Here is a 17801-nt window from a genome sequence, read left to right as displayed (position 1 = left end):
CTGAAATTTTATAGGTGACTTACTGGACGTCTTAGCAAACTACTGTAAAAATTTCATATTTTTTGGAGCGCGCCCGCCCTCAAAACACTAGACATCGAGTCAGGCAAGAAGGCATTTATTGGCTCTTTATTAGATTCGATTCCAAGCCTTTGCTCCCCTTTCTGAGGTAGCCCAATTTTTACAGGTTAGTTTCCAACTTTCTTCTTTTAAGTTATTCAGTGTTTCCAATTTCTTAAATACACTGAGATTGCGTATACAAGACGCTATTCATACGCGTAGCAAGAAGGCATTCAGGTACTCCTTCTTCCATTCCTCGTTTCTTCTGTCAGAGGAGTTTTAATTCTAGTATAATCAGGTTTGTTTTTTTGTAAGCGTAATACCACATGCCTATCTAGAATTTCACACACTACACCTGCATCAATGGCTAAAGAACTAGAGACTCCTTTCTCTGATTTTTATAAAGCACCAAATGATGGCCTTAAGTCGTGTATCATTCTTGCAGATCTAGTGGGGGATTTTCGAATTCCTCCAAATATATTTAACTTGTTACTGGTTTGCCATGGTTTAGACGATGAGAAGCCTTATCAACACATGCGTAGGATATAACAAGTCCTCACTATATTCCATCATTCTAGTGTAAGTCCGGATCAAGTTAAACTTAGGGTGTTTCCATTCACCCTAGCAAACAAGGCGACGTCTTGGTTAATTGCCCAAACGCCAAACTCTGTGGACTCATTGGCTAATCTTGTTCAATTGTTCATGGAACAGTTTTACCCACCCCTGAAGACAGATGAAATGCTTCAAAAGATTCATTTCTTCTACCAGAATCCTCATGAATCTACCAAAAAAAAAGAATCCTCATGAATCTTTTTCAGAGGCCTGGAATTGTTTCACTGATCTTCTAATTGAATGCCTGCATCATAATCTTGCGAAAGACACGCTTGTTCGTGACTTCTTCAAGGGGCTTTTATATCGTCATAAGGAGGTTCTAGATATCATGACTGGGGGTAGTTTTCTTAGTAAAGGAGCCTTGGAGGCTTATAAATTCTTAGAAGATCAATCTAAGAAGAACAACAATTGGGGAGGTAATGACTCTTCCCGCTCCACTCCTTCTTCTTTTGAGGTTAAAATTGATCTCGAGCTTAAAACTCTTATCGATGCCCTCACTAAAAAGGTAGATGCCCTCTCTACTCAACAACAACCCATTCCAATCATGAATATTAACTCTACTCGTTGTAATGTCTATTTTAGTCTTGAACATTCCGACTTCTATTGCTCTCTTGTCTATGCACAACCACCACCACAACCATCAAACTTCAACCAGTAAACTCCATATCAAGGACAAAGAAACTTAGGTGACCAGAATATAGGTTTAGTGCCCATGACCCAGAACTATCAATATCAAGACATGAACGCTCAACAAGCCTTAATTCTAGTCCAACCATCTACATACAAAGTAGTAGTGACCTTGTTAGAAAAACAAAATCAAATTATGCAACAAAACTCCAACTTGATGAAAGATCAGCATGATCAAAACTCTAATATGATGAATCAAATGATGAAAATGATGCAGTCTTTGTGCCAAAAGGTTATTGACATGTCTCTTAACCAAGATAATAACCAAACAGGGGTGTTTCCAGGTCACGCAGTGCCTAATCCTAAGTCAACAAACACCGCCTTCAAAATAAACAATATTCACTGTAATGATGATATAAACCAAGAGGACCTACAGGTAGTCACTGCCCTTTGTTCAGGTAGAGTAGTTGATAACAAAGTGACTATGCTTATAGATCACCCGGAAACGGAAGCTGAAAATGAAACCATACCAAATACAGTCATAGAAACTGAAGACCCTACAACTGTAGAAGTTCCAGTCCCACCACAACCAAAAGGAAAACCCTTACAAGACCCCATAATAGAAACTGATGATCCTACACCTGTAGAGATTCCAATATGGACACCTAGATGGAAAACGGCTAAAGATAAAGCAAAGACTAATGATACTTTTGAACTTTATGCTAAATATAGAGATAAACCACCGTATCCCAAGAGACTAATTGTGTCTAAAAAGGATGAAAATTTTGATGAGATTAGGGAAGTGTTTAAAAATCTGACTATAAACCTACCTTTTCTAGATGCTATAAAAAGTCTACCTGGACACGTTAAGTTTCTAAAAGAGTTGTGCACCAAGAAGAGGAAAACCAACATACCCCAAGAAGCCTTCTTAACTGAACAATATCTCTCTTTATCTGAACATAACAGAATTGTTAAGTACAAAGACCCTGGTCGTCCTACTGTACAATGAACCTTAGGGGATACCTTCTTAACAACTGCTCTATTAGACCTGGGGGCGAGTGTTAACTTACTCCTTTTTTATTTATATAAACAACTAGGTTTAAAAAAACTTCAACCAACCAAAATGGCTTTGCAGTTAGCCGATCGTTCTATTAAGTATCCCAAAGGCGTAGTTGAAAGCATTCTCGTTAAAGTTTAGGATTTTTACTATCCAGCCGACTTCGTTATTCTTGACACAAAAGTTGCTCGTGATTCCATTCCAATCATCTTAGGGCGTCCTTTCTTGGCAACCGCCAATGCCCAAATCAATTGTCGGGATGGCTCAATGACTCTTTCTTTTGGAAATTTTTCTATGGAAGTTAGCATATTTAGACAAAAACAGAGATAACTAGGTTTGCTTGTAGAAGGAGAAGTGAAGTCCATTGACAGTTTTGTATCTCACATTAATGAGGCCGACGCTTTCGTCCTCACACTAGTAGATACCCCTCTTTTGGAAGAAGACAAAGATCATAATTTCGACTCTTTGGACGAGATTGATGACTTTTTCAAAGATGCAGATGAATACCATAATTATGTGGATGCGACCAAGCTAGATAAGGAATTCTATGAGTTTCTAAGAGCCTGTGATGATCCACCCTTTCAAAAACTACCTAGAGCACCACCCGACCACCATCCACCTGAGCTAATCCCTCATAAAATCTAATCATTCTTCCCACCCTTTTCTTCTAACACTTATTCACATTCCAAGTATTTTCCACAACCATTCATTTTCTCACGATCATTCACTTTGACACCCTCTCATTCAACTAAGTTGCAACGTAGAAAGTCTTGGTGTTTGATTTTATTTGGGGGGTGCATTCTATGTAATTATTTATGGAAAGACCCACAGCTTTTTCGGTTATTGATATATGATAAACTGCATTTTAATACATATATATTAGATAAAGTCTCGAGTATCTGACGATAAAAGACTCATTTTATTCTTCAGTGTACTTCATTCCAATCTTATGTTATGGGAGTGCACCATTAAAGTAATTAGACCCTCCTTTTGGAGTGACTGGTTGTAAGTGTCGGATCTTTAGTCCATATTTCATGTGACTCACACATTCATATATTGTACTTTTTCTTGTTGTTTGAGTAGTGTTTCTCTATGGAGTGAGTTTCCTTTTTATTTCTTCTTCGTAATTTTGTTTTTCTAAAAATTAAACATATAAAACTAAATAAAATAAAAACATAAACATATATTAGTAAGTCTAAGGAATCTGACTTTAAAAGACCCAATTTTTTGTACAATACCACCTTTCTGGAGTATAGGCCAAACAAAAATTTTCAAACTTACAAAGAGTTTTCTAATTTTGTTTGGGGGTGGCGTATTTTGGTATTTCATTTCAAAACGTTTTGCCACCTATTGTCTGTCATATTTACTCCAATTTAGTTAGTACGTAACAGTTTAATTGTGCTTCATGTTATCATATCATCTTTATAATGTTTCTGTTATAGGTACTGCCAATTTTTGCCTCGTTTCTATGGTAAATTCTTTCCTTATCTCTTTACACTTTGATGACAAAGTGTTCGATTGTTTGGGGGTGGGATAGAAACATTTGAAAAAAATTAGGCACTTTTAGGATGTAAATTACGCACTTTTTTTTTATTATAAAATATTAAAAATAATAAATATTGTTTATACTAGGCACTTAGTGATAATGGCATTGTTCCCTTCTCCATGATGATATTAGTCTAGAAATCTCACGTATTACTTAAATTAGGATTTAATTTTTGAAATTTATATTAATATATAGATAATAGTCATTGCATCTTTTCATGAACATCTTGCATGAGCATCTTTGATTGTATTTGACAGTATTTTTCTGAGACCTAGGTTAGAGTACTTAATACATATCCTGTAAGCATCTAGACTAAAAATCTCATAAGAGTGAAATATCTCAGTAATGACACAAGGGAGAAGTAAATTCCGAGTAGAGAAATCATACATCCACTTGCTTGATCACCACACCATATCCTAAGTGAGAATTTAGGCCATCTTTGGATCGATATAGCCAGAAATTCACACCTATATAAAATTTATTATCCCCTAATCGCCTCACTGAGCCTTTCATTAGCCTTTTCACAAACCAAAAATCCTTTACCTAATCAAACAAAATAAAAAATAAAATCAGCCTACCTATCTGGATAAGTCTAAGAAATAGGATGAGTGAAGAAGAGAGAAGAGAAAAACTTGTGTAAACAAAAATTAGTAAGTTGCTTCAGAAAAGAAAAAGAAAAGAAAGTTTCCATCCAAAGAAAAGAAAAATAAAAATAGAAATAAAATAAACACTCCAAGAATAAAATAAAAGGAGTCAAAAAGCCAAAATAAAAAGGCTAAGGATGGAAACAAAGTGTAGAAGAAAAAGACCAAGGTTTTCTCTAGTTACATAATATGAAGACCCTATTTTTTCAGACTTGTCTTTTTGAATATCCATTTTCTTCCTTATTTAATCAACACCTACGCCCTCATATCACCTAATAAAGACATCTAGCTCAATTAGGAATATGTTGGTGTGATAGTAAGTGGTAGATGTGTTTGATCGACCTCGACTTCCTTGGATTGTCATTGATATTGTGAGGAAACGTGTGCCCACTACACATTGGAGTTAGCAAACTTGAGTGGAAAAATCATAGTGTTATGTGTTTTGAGACATTCCTTGTAAGAACCTACTTAGGCACGCTATCCAAAAGTTTCATAAACGGACCTGCCATTGCATTTCATATCATAGTTCATTGTATAGTTGTTTATCTTTAGATGATTTGATTATTATGCATGTATTAGTTTAAGTTTTAGAATGATCATCCTTGTTTAAATACTAGTGAGACGTATATATTCTGAGATAAAATTAGGGAACAATTACTTTTATTTCTTAGTCGTTGTAGTATAAATGAAGTTTGTGAGTACCTTATCTAGAAAACTCTCACGAGGCTATAACTCGTCCACTAGGGAATTTTTAGTGGTTTAAGGCCTTATTGGATATGGTCAATGCAGTCGCTCTCAGCGAAACGAGACTAGTTAAAAATACATTTTTGGTCACTTATTTTAATTTCTCATATTTGCTTGAGGACAAGTAAAATATTGTTTGGGGGTGGTTTGATAAGAGCCCAAAACCGTAGTTTTATCCCGTTAATAATATTACATTTAGACCAATTATGTGTATAATAAATAAGAGTTAGTATTGTTTACGTGCTTTTGTGTATTTCAGGTTTTGGAGTCAAATATGTAAAGAAATATGTCACTTTTGTAAGAGAAAGGAGCAAAGGTTGGTTGCTAAGAAGTTTTATGGTTAAAACCCAAGTTTCAAGGAGAAAAAACCTTTTTAAAGCCTAGTCAAAGTTGAAAAGTCAAAGTCAACGCGAGTAGAAAAAGAGCAGAAAAGTCAACATAACTTCCGTAGGCTGTATCTTTGGACTCAGACCTTGGAATTTGGCCTATTATATGTCAAAACGACCGGCTCGGAAAGAGATTTTTAATGGTCCAAGACTTGACCAAATCAGAATAGTAAAAGTAGACGAAAAGGGTGTTGAAATAATTTCACATAGAGAAACCCTTTTTGGACATATATAATTAGGTTTTGGGCTTGATTTCATGGCCCAAAACATGGCTCCAAAGCCCATGTACGGAATTGTAAACCTAACCCTCTCCTATATAAAGTGGTTTAAGGCAAAACAAAACTTGACTACTCCCCTCTTTAGTTTAGTTTTAAATTAGGGTTCTCTCTCTCTCCCTCTTTAGTTTAAGTTAGATTTAGTTAATTAGTTTAGTTTGTAGCCTCCATTAGAATCTATTAATAAAAGTTTTAGTTTATTCAATTCAATTACTTTTTCTTTACATTATGTCTTCCTTTCATTCTTTTGTTCATGATAGTACCATGAATCAAAGCTAAACTCCCATTAGAGGGAGTTTGAATGAAGTTTTGAGAGGACTTGATTTGTTAGTATAGATTTGTTGTTTAGGATTTTAAGTTTAGGTTTTTCTTGACTTAAAGATAAGAAGAGTTTAATCTAAACTAGAGAATAGTGAGTTTGCCATGAGAATGGGAACAAGCTTTCTCTCATACTAATTAGTTTATGACTAGAGAGAGTATAAAGTAATTAGGGATCGTTAAAGGTCTAGTCTTTATATTTTAACCTTGTGTGAGAATATCTAGACTAGGATTTTCGATACAAATCTATGCTAGCATGTTAAGAAACCAAAAATGGATTTTAATCTCTCTCTAGTTTTCTCCATATTTGATTCACCTATAAATAATTACTTTAGTTAATATTAGCATAAAATCAATTGATAGTATTATCTCGTAGTATAAATTCACGTCCATAATTATTACTCTCACCATTGTTTCCTTGTTTAATTAGTTGAATTTCTTTTATGTCTTGGTAGTTTAGGAGTGGAACGAATCTGTATTCTATATATTACATGAATATACATGTGAGAGTAGGAAATAAATAATTGATATCGTAAGAATAAAATTAGAGTAATCTAATTGAGTTTTTACGGGTTATCAAGTAAGAACAAATAGCACCATGTGTGTAGTAACTCACTTAAATATGAGATAAACACTATATATAGTACTGTCCCTATAACAAAATAAGAAGGTAAATGGAGTTAAATATCATAACCCTTCAGAAGCCAAGTTAACTACTCTACATCTTTGTCATCCATATTAGTTACTACCTCTTGTATATATAGCCAACAAACATAACACTACACCATAACAGGATATTTGCAACATTGCCCTTTTTTATCTTCTAACACTTTTATACCGTTGCTAACTTCCCTACGCTTTATAACCGTTGGACATATGGTTAAGTGTTACTTTAATTCCGGATGATTTTTTGAATTACTTTGTAATGCTTTCTAAGCGTGTGATAAGGGTTACAAATTCTAAAATCGAACAAATTGGAAATTTGTGGAGAGAGGGAAAAGAAAAAAAAGTCACGCTCATATAGTAATTCCTCCAAAATTAAAGCCCAACTCTCTTTCTCGTACTTCATCTTCTCACAAAACTAGGGTTTGCTACTCTCTCTCTCTCTCTCTCTCTCTCTCTCTCTCTCTCTCTCTCTCCACTTTTGAAGTTAGTTGCTCTACTCGATCTCTCTCTGACAAAACTAGGGGTTCTGTTTCTAGAGTTTCTGCCGCTTAGTTTCGATTTCGTTTCGACTCAAAGGTGCGTTTTTTTATGAATATCTTTTGTTTGTTTGTTTAAATTTTGGTTGACACTGTATCAACTTTGATTAAAATTAGGTTTTTGTCTATTCAATTTTGGTGGTCCCGGGTGTTTTTCCATTGCTTATGGTGCCTAGAACATATGGATATCCAATTTTCTTGTTCTTGTACTCTTTTTTATGTTGCGTTGGTTGATGGGCTAATTTTTTTTTATTTCAGTGGCAAATGTACTGTTTCTTGATTCACCTGCTGGTGTTAGGTTTTCGTATACTAATACTAGTTCGGATTTGTATACTTCTGGTGACCAAAGAATTGGTAAGTTGAAAGCTTAAATTTTGTTGATTTTGATTATTGTTATGTGATTAATGTATGAAAGGGGTTATGTGATTTTAACTATTTTAGTTTGAAATGGATAACTTGGGGTATTTGGATTTGTAGTTGAAGATGCATATATTTTCCTTGTCAATTGGTTGGAAATGTTCCCACAGTACACCGCATAGAGATTTTTATATTACTGTAGAAAGTTATGCAGGTCTACTTGCCTATATTTCTTTGTTCTTTTTACACTACAGTTATTTCGCACTTAAGATTGTAGATTGTGAACATAAAAGATTATTTTCTTTGGTTGCTTTGCTTCTCTTTATTATATTGACAAACCTAGTTTTGTTAATTTAATTAATGCTTGTTTCAAAAATATTGAAATGGTTCATATCTCTGTAAATTGTTTTTGGTCGCACGTGTAAAAAGAAAGAAAGATTGTTTTCTTTTTCCCTTAGTGTGTTGTGATGATATATATTCTAATAGGACTTTGTGTCTGATTCATTTAAGTTCTCATGGTTCTATCTAGGACATGCATAAATGATGAAAATATTTAGTTTTAAGAATATGTCGGTTCAGCTGTTTGTGCTGCGTGAGGGTGCGTTTATTGTGTCAGTAGTTTGAGTGGTCATTTCACCCAAATAAGGTGGCTCGATGGTGGGTTAATCTGAAGGCTGTGCAGGGCAGGTGGGTTTAGCCTCGTTATCCTCCCATTAGATATTTAGAAATATGCGTGCAGAAATTTCTTGTCGTTTGTGGGGCCTAGTTTTTTAGTATCACTGGCTTATTTGGATCCTGGAAATTGTAAGTTTTAAATATCCTTTATTTTGCAATGTTAAAGTTAAATGCAAAAATTTCAGCTCTTCTTGGTACTGAGTAAATTATTATGATGTGGGTAAGTTTTGTTATGAGCTCGCTAGATAGTCTTATTAGGATTGTTCTATTTTTTAGGGGGTTAGTATTGGTAGCTGATTGTAATTCTAGAAGCAATGTAGGACTTGAAACGGGATTGAGATTATTCTCATTTTTAGTTTTTATGGAATACAAAGACAATATCTGATCTCATATGTTGTATTTAAGTAAAACAGTTGCGTTTATTAGTTGTCAAAATCGCATGTTAGTTAGTACTTAGTAGGGTATTAAAGTTGAATCCTTATTATAATATTGATGATTATTAGTTTCTAAGCTCACTTCCATGATCCATCTGACACAAAACAGAAATGATTGAATTTCGATGTCATTTTATGTTCAATTTTCTTAAGAGAGATAAATAAACATTAGGTGTATGCGTACCTGCAAGAACTTGATTTGTTTTGGGACTATTTGCTTAAGGAATTTGATGTGTTTTTGGTGCAATGGAAATTGATTTACAAGCTGGAGCTAAACACAGATATGAGGTAATATACTATAAGATTAAACAAAGTTTTGCTTTTAATTGTTGAAATATTATTGAAGTTACGATAACATTATATTTTGCTCCATTGCGCCAGCTTTTATGGGTAATTCTCATTGGATTGATCTTTGCGCTTATAATCCAGTCTTTAGCTGCTAATCATGGTGTATCCACTGGTAAGAAGCAAAATATTGTAGCCCTATCATCTACAATTGTAGGGTATTAACCGGTTCCAGACGTTGCTGCTGAGAGATAAGTTTGTGCTTGATAATGTGAATCTTTCATGATTCTCCATTTGGGTTTTGATGCAGAGGTGAGAATCCCTAGTCCTTCTTTACTATTAAGCTCAATCCACTATACCTTAGATTATCAGTATTTAGCTTTTGAATTGGTCTTAATCCCCTTATTGTCCGCTTCATGATCATTTCTTGGTCGACTATTTTATCTTAAAGCTAGGACCTCTTTTGGAGCATTTGTGGAAGTAAATGGGCGTAGGGTTTTCAACAACGCAAGCTGTTATCTCTTGTTTAGGATCATAGTACGAAAACATTTTTTATGGTAATAATCCAACAATAAGTTTGTGAGGTTTAGAAAATCGCTCAAAGTTGTGAATGTATATGGTTGGATTAGTTTTGTACTTTATCAGTTTTTTTTCCCATATATATTATGGTTTCTTTGTAAAATAGTATGAAAATGTATTGTGTATAGGATAAATTTAGCTTAAATAAGAATTTATGATTTTTGTATATAGTGCAAGAGGGGCGTCTTTTTGTAAATTTATGATTTATTATTATTTTTTATCAGCAACCGTTCATAACCGATACAAATGACTTTTAAATTAATTTTTTCAAAATTAACTAACAACTTTGCAACGGTTAAAAACCGTTGGTAATATTTTTAACAAATTACTAACGCATAAAAAGTGTTTGTGAAATAAAAAAACCGTTTCAAAGGTTTTAAATTTGTGTACGAAATAATTATAAAAAGCGTTACAAATAATTATTGCAACGGTTAATAACTATTGGAAATTTCTGTTTGGAACGCTTATTAACCATTGCAAACATTTCCAACACTTTACCCACACTATATTTGCAACGCTTAAAAAGTGTTGCAAAAATTATTAGCAACGGTTTTTTGCGGTTGCAAATAGCCTGTTATGGTGTAGTGTAAACTATAAAGACCAGATAGGAAAAACCAAACTTGTTGGCAAATGAAGCGGTGGTATATCACAAACAAACAGATTTGGAAGAATTGCTTGCTCAAAAGGTATTCGCTCACCTAAACACCACCATTCCAAACAAAAATGATCATACCACTTACACTTGGTGAAAAAGCAAATTCATATATTTCTTGCAAAACCAACTGATCAAAGGATAGTTGCAGCCTGTTAAGCTCCTATAACAGCAATGGTAGACAAAGACAATTATTTAAATTAACCAAGGACATTCACAATTTTAATATATGTGATAAGAGCCCAAAACTGTAGTTTTAACCCCTTAACAATAATAATTTTAGATTAATTATGCGAGTAATAAATAAGAGTTAATACTGATTACGTGTTTTTATGTATTTCAGGCATTAAAGTCTATTTTGTGCAGAAATGTGCCACTTTGGCGATATAAAGGAGCAAGGGTTGGTTGCTAAGAAGTTCTGTGAATAAATGCCAAGATTCAAGGAGAAAAAGCCTTTATAATGCCCAGTTAGAAGCTGAGAAGTCAGAGTCAATGCGGGTAGAAACATCACACAAAAGTCAGTAGAACTTTCGAAGACCGTATCTTTGGACTCAAGCATCGGAATTGGGCCTACCTTATGTCAAAACGACCGGCTCAGAAAGAGATTTCCAATGGTCCAAGCCTTGACCCAATCCGAGGAGTAGAAGTGGATGAAAAGCCTTCTGAAGTCAGATCCAGCTGAAAAGGGCCTTGTGGACTGAAGAGATTGGGTTTTGGGCTCGATTTTCTGGCCCAAAACATGGCTCCTCAGCCTATGCACGAAAAGGTGGATCTGGTCTTCTCCATTTATATGGAGAAGACTTAACTCTTAAAGATACCTAGATCTAGATTAGAAAAGGAGGTTAGACTCTATTAAGGAGTTCAAATAACTTAGTTTAGATCTAGTTTTTACATTCAATTAATTAGTTTGTTTTAATTTGATAAGTAGTTATTCATAATCTTAGTTCTAAATTAGTTTTAATTTATTTTGAATCATTATTGTTATTGTTCAAATAGATTAATAGAGTTTAAATTAGTTATTAAATTACGACTTGTTATTATTGTTCTTGTGTTGGGAATGATAGTATAGAAATTTCACATCACACATTACTCTTACCATTGTTCTTTGTGTTTGTTCAATTGAATTTGTTTAATTCTTGAGAGTTAAGAGTGGAACGAATCCATACTCTATATATTGAATGAATATATATGTGAGAGAAGAAAAAAATAATTGATACCGTAAGAATGAAGTTAAAGTAATCTAGTTTAGTTTTTACGGGTTATCAAATAGCGTCGCTGCCATCTTAATCTCGTTCAAGACAAGAATTCAATTTCTTGAATTCAAGGGGCAATCCCCTATTCTCTACCCACCCACCATTTTAATTTTTCATTCTTATTTCTTGAATTTTTGGAACTGTTCACTGTTTTAGGCATTGGGGCTGCGGATTCACAAAAGAAAACACTGCAGTAAAAGTATTTGTAAATTTTGAAAACTTCTGAAAATTTACAGGAATAATTCTTAAGGTGTTATTGATTTACTGTAATCTTTTCAGATTTTTCCTAGTTGTTTTACCTAGTGAACTAATACGATCTTTATAGTGCTGCATTTCAGTTTTCAAACCGTAAGTTTTTGAAAAACAGACAAGTAAGATTACTTAAGCAGTTCCGAAAATTCTAAAATTTTTACAGAAGTATCTATCATTAGTCAAGAGGTCGCAGTAAAAATTTGACGAGTTTTTTATTTGTTTTGACTTCCTAACTAGTGGAGTGTTTCCAGTGTGTTTCTGCAGTTTTGCAAACACTTAATTTCTGAAACAACAGCCTATAAGGAGAGTTTGTAGAACTCCAATTACTCTAAATTTTTTACAGAAATACCCATGATCTGTTAGGAGTCTCCAGTAAAATTTTGGCGATTTTTTTCTCTGTTTTGATTGGTTAACCATTCAATGGTTTGTATTGTGTCCGAACACTGTTTCCCAAACTTTGAAGGGCAGTAGAAGGACTTTCATAGTTCCGATTGATCTGAAATTGTGCAGGCTACTTGATAGACGTCTTAGCAATCTACTCTAAAATTTTCAAATTTTTTGGAGAGCGCGACCCGTGCCCATACAAGGCCAAACCTGAGCGCGACCCGCGCCCAAAACACTGGAATTCCAAATTCCACCTTAGCACGCCCTGCGCCCTAGATGGCCTATTTCCAAGCGCGCCCTATGCTCAACCGCCTGGACATTGTGTCAAGCACGAGCACGACCCGTTCCCTAGGTAGCCTATTTCCAAGCGTGCCCGCGCTTAACTACCTGGAACTTGAGTTAGATAGGGCCTTGAGCGCATCTACCAAGGCCATTTTCGAAAGCACGACTGCGCCCTCTCCCGAGCGACCCGATTTTCACATGTGTCAGTCAAATTTTCATTTCTTTAAGTTATTCAGTGTTTCTAACATCATAGAAACACTGAGATCGTGTATACAAGGCGCTATTCAAACGCGTAGCAAGGAGGCATTTAGGTACTCCTTCTTCCACTCCTCGCCTCTTCTGTCAGAGGAGTTTTAATTCTAGTATAATCAGGCTTGTTTTTCGTAGACATAAATACCACAAGCCTATCTAGAATTTTACACACTACACCTGCATCAATGTCTAAAGAACAAGAGACTCTTCTCTCTGATTTTTATAATGCCCTAAACGATGGCCCTAAGTCGTGCATCGTTCTTGCAGACCTAGTGGGGGACCATGAGAAGCCTTACCAGTTTTTCAGTAGATTTAACTTGTTACCAGTTTTTCATGGTTTAGACCATGAGAAGCCTTACCAGCATATGCGTAGGATAGACCAAGTTCTCACTACATTCCATCATCCTAGCGTAAGTACGGATCAAGTTAAACTTAGGGTGTTTCCATTCACCCTAGCCGACAAGGTGGCGTCTTGGTTAACTGCCCAAACGCCAAACTCTGTGGACTCATTGGCTAATCTTGTTCAATTGTTCATGAAACAGTTTTACCCACCACTGAAGACAAATGAAATGTTTCAAAAGATTCATTTCTTCCACCAGAATCCTCATGAATCCTTTTCAGAGGTCTGGAATCGTTTCACTGATCTTCTCATTGAATGCCCGCATCATAATCTTGCGAAGGACATGCTTGTTCGTGCCTTCTTCAAGGGGCTTTTACATAATCATAAGGAGGTTCTAGATATCATGACTGGGGGTAGTTTTCTTAGTAAAGGAGCCTTGGAAGCTTATAAATTCTTAGAAGATCAATCTAAGAGGAACAACAATTGGGGAGGTAACGAATCTTCCCGCTCCACTCCTTCTTCTTTTGAGGTTAAAATTGATCTCGAGCTTAAAACTCTTATCGATGCCCTCACTAAAAAGGTAGATGCCCTCTCTATTCAACAACAACCCACTCCAGTCATGAAGATTAACTCTACTCGTTGTAATGTCTGTTTTAGTCTTGAGCATTCTGACTTCTATTGTCCTCTTGTCTATGCACAACCACCACCACAACCATCACACTTTAACCAGTTAACTCAACATCAAGGACAAGGAAACTTAGGTGACCAAAATAAAGGTTTAGTGCCCATGACCCACAACTATCAACATCAAGACATGAACGATCACCAAGCTTTAATTCCAGTCCAACCATCTACAGACAAAGTAGTAGTGACCTTGTTGGAGAAACAAAATCAAATTATGCAACAAAACTCCAACTTGATGAAAGATCAACATGATCAAAACTCTAATATGATGAAACAAACGATGCAAATGATGCAGTCTTTATGCCAAAAGGTTATTGACATGTCTTCTAACCAAAATAATAACCAAACCGGTGTGTTTCAAGTCAAAAGCCTAATCCTAAGTCAACAAACACCGCTTTTGAAATAAATAGTATTCATCAGTAATGGTAATATAAACTAAGGGGACCTACAGTAGTATCACTACCCTTCGCTCAGTATGTAGTAGTTGATAACCAAGTGACTATGTTTAAAGATCACCCCAAACTAAAAATGATACCATACCAAATACTATAATAGAAACTCAAGACCCTACAATTTGTAGAAGTACCCGGTTAAACCACAACCAAAAGGGAAAACATTACAAGACCCAATAATAGAAAGTGATGATCCTACACTGTAGAGGTTCCAATATGGACACCTAGATGGAAAACGGATAGAGATAAAGCAAAGACTAATAATATTGCTAAATATAGAGATAAACCACCATATCCCCAAAGACTAGTTATGTCTAAAAAGGACGAAAATTTTGATGACATTAGGGAAGTGTTTAAAAATCTGACTATAAACTTACCTTTTCTAGATGCTATAAAAAGTTTACTCGGACACGCTTAAGTTTCTAAAAAGAATTGTGCACCAATAAGAGGAAAACCAACATACCCTAATGAACCCTTCTTAAACAACAATATCCCTCTTTATCCGAACATAACGGAATTGTTAAGTACAAGGACCCCGGTCGATCCTATCAGACAATGCACCTTAGGTGATACCTTCATAACAAGCGCTTTTTATTAGACACGGGAGCCCGGTGTTAACTTACTCCCTTTTTATTTATATAAACAACTGGGTCTAACAAAACTTTAACCAACCAAAATGACTTTGCAGTTAGCCGATCGTTCTATTAAGTATCCCAAGGGTGTAGTTGAAAACATTCTCATTAAAGTGCAGGATTTTTACTATCCAGCCGACTTTGTTATTCTTGACACAGAAGTTGCTCATGATTCTATTCCCATCATCTTAGGGCGTCCTTTCTTGGCAACTGCCAATGCCCAAATCAATTGCCGGGATGGCTCAATGACTCTTTCTTTTCGAAATCTTTCTATGGAAGTTAACATGTTTAGACAAAAGCAGATACAACTAGGTTTTCCTGTAGAAGGTAAAGTTAAGTCTATTGAGAGTTTGGTATATCACATTGGTGCTTCCAACGATCTCGTCCCTACACTAGTAGATACCCTTTTTATGGAAGAAGATAAAGATCACAATTTTGACTCCTTGAACATAACTGAACTAGAGAAAGAAATTTCCACCCTACCTTCCGGCACTACAAAAGATGGAGTAAACCTCACAATAGACGAGATTGATGAATTCCTCAAAGATGGAGATGAATACCATAATTATATGGATGCGAACAACCTAGATGAGGAATTCGACGAGTTTCTAAGAGCCTGTGATGATCCACCCTCTTAAGCATTGCCTAGAGCACCACCTTACCACCAACTACCTGAGCTAATCCCTCACAGAATCTAATCATTATTCCCACCCTTTTCTTCTAACACTTATCCACATTCCAAGTATCTTCCACAACCATCCAATTTTTCACACTCATTCACTTGGCCACCTCTTCGTTGGAGGAAAAAGAAGGTGTATGCTCGGTTACGTTCTAGATCTATCAGACTTCGCTTTCATTTCCCTAAGTTACGTCGTCGAAAATCTTAGTGCTTGTTTCTGTTTGGGGGTGCATTCCACGGTAATTATTTATGGAACGATCCACAACTATTTCGGTTATTGATATATGTTAAACTACATGTTCATTATATACATATGTGTTAGATAAAGTCTTGAGTATCTGACTATAAAAGACTCATTTTATTCTTCGGTGTACTTCCTTTCACTTCCATATATTGATAAGTGCACCATTCAGGTAACCGGGCCCTCCCTAGGGAGTGTGTGGCTGGAAGTACCGGATCCTAAGTCCACGGTTAACATAATTCATGTCTTCCACTCTTGCATGTTTTCTTAGTTTTTGAGTAATGTTTCTCTATGGTGTGAATTATGCATGTATTGCATTATTGTTTTTATTAATTCGGATGTTAATTTTGAATTCCGTAGTTAAATTTGAATTTGGTTGTTAAATGTTGTTTGAATTTCAATTTTAATATAATATGGTTCTTTTCAAATTGTGCATTGTTTTTATTGTTAATCCCACCTTCCCGAATTTTTTGGGGGTGGTATTATTTACTCTAGCATGATTTGTTATATGATCCTCCATTTTAGAAGTTGTTTTGGAGTGATGGTTGAGAATATTGCCGATATGGGTATGCCTAGGATTAGATATGGTGGTAGGATAAAAGTTATAAGAGTTTAGAAGTTACTATTCTAAATTCAGTCTAAGGGATATTAGGTTTGTATTAGAATCAAGAATATGGTAGTTTTCGTTTCCGATTTTGGAAATTTCTATTTCTGGCAATTGCCTTAAAAAGTTTTGGAAACTTCCGAATTCATTTTGGAAACTCAAACCTATATAAACTTCATTCATTGTCCACACAAAACTAACATATATCACATTCATCTCTCACCTTTCACTCCCAAATTTCCTTTCTTTTTCCTTCTCACTTCAAAAGATTTCAAAGACCTCGGGCGCACCTCACGCCCTAGGCATTGTCTGGTCAAAATTTAACTGGCGTGACTACCTACCAAGCACACTGGAACTCAAAAAAATTTCTTGAGCGACCAGCTCTACCAAGACAAAAAGTGAGCGCGCCCTGCGCCCAAGTGCCTGGAACTAGAAATTCACCCAGCACCCGCTACCTACCGGGCATAGGTTGAGTTTGCCCCCCCCACCGACCCGTGGGCACGAAAAATTCCAAATTTTTGTGGGTTGTTCCAGGATCGTTGCAGCTGTTCTAGAGAGTAGTTTTGTGATGAATTCTCCTATAGTGATACCGGAGAAGTCTTTCGAACACTTGTTGGGAAGCGAGACTTATGAACATTGGTTCCGCGAAAGGATCTTGCAGTTAGGATGCGAAGGAACCTCATTTCTTTATAGAAGAGGTTGACAACGTTTAAACGCTGGAGTTAAGGTTAGTTTTTATTTCAGTTAGTGTCTGCTTATGTCCCAAGCAATTTGATTCTTGTTAACCCCATAACGGGTGGAACTCATATCGAGTTGCGTCAGTTTTATTTGCTATATTAGTATGTTATAACCTTGTTTTGCAGATGTTCCAAAATTTCACGCGTTTCAATGATATTTCTCTACCCTATTTATTTAAATACTTTGAGGACAAAGCATGCTTCTTGTTTGGGGGGGGGGGGGCATAGAAACACGTGTAATTAAGACATTTGTTAGGATATAGATATGTATAATATGTACTTGTTGTCTAGTTAAAAATTCAAAAATTTCAAAAAAGTAAATAAATAAAAGTTATGCTATACACTTAGGAATATTGGTATTGTTTTCTTTCTCTATGCTCCGAATAATCTAGAAGTCTCACGTAGCTTTTGCATAAGAATAATTTGTAGAAACTTAGGTTAATACGTAGGTAATAATCTTTGCATTTATCTATAAATATATTACATGAGTATCTTTGATTGTTTGGCAGTAAGTTTCTGAAACCTAGGCTAGAGTACTTATTCTACAAATCCTGTGAGA

General features: G+C 35.4%; 1 pseudogene across 1 annotated transcript; it reads left to right on the top strand.

The window, feature by feature from the left end:
* The first annotated feature begins 8392 nt into the window (after window positions 1–8392).
* LOC147492185 (metal transporter Nramp7.2 pseudogene) lies at window positions 8393–9938 on the top strand (annotated as a pseudogene). Its single transcript, XR_015199436.1, has 4 exons — window positions 8393–8436; window positions 8565–8629; window positions 9269–9531; window positions 9675–9938. The product of XR_015199436.1 is annotated as a metal transporter Nramp7.2 pseudogene (transcript).
* Window positions 9939–17801: the final 7863 nt, after the last annotated feature.

This window comes from Coptis chinensis, chromosome 6, assembly GCF_015680905.1.
Source record: "Coptis chinensis isolate HL-2020 chromosome 6, ASM1568090v1, whole genome shotgun sequence".
In the NCBI taxonomy this organism is placed as follows: Eukaryota; Viridiplantae; Streptophyta; class Magnoliopsida; order Ranunculales; family Ranunculaceae; genus Coptis; species Coptis chinensis.
The sequence above is the reverse complement of the archived record's forward strand: the minus strand, read 5'-3'. Positions and strand labels throughout refer to the sequence as shown.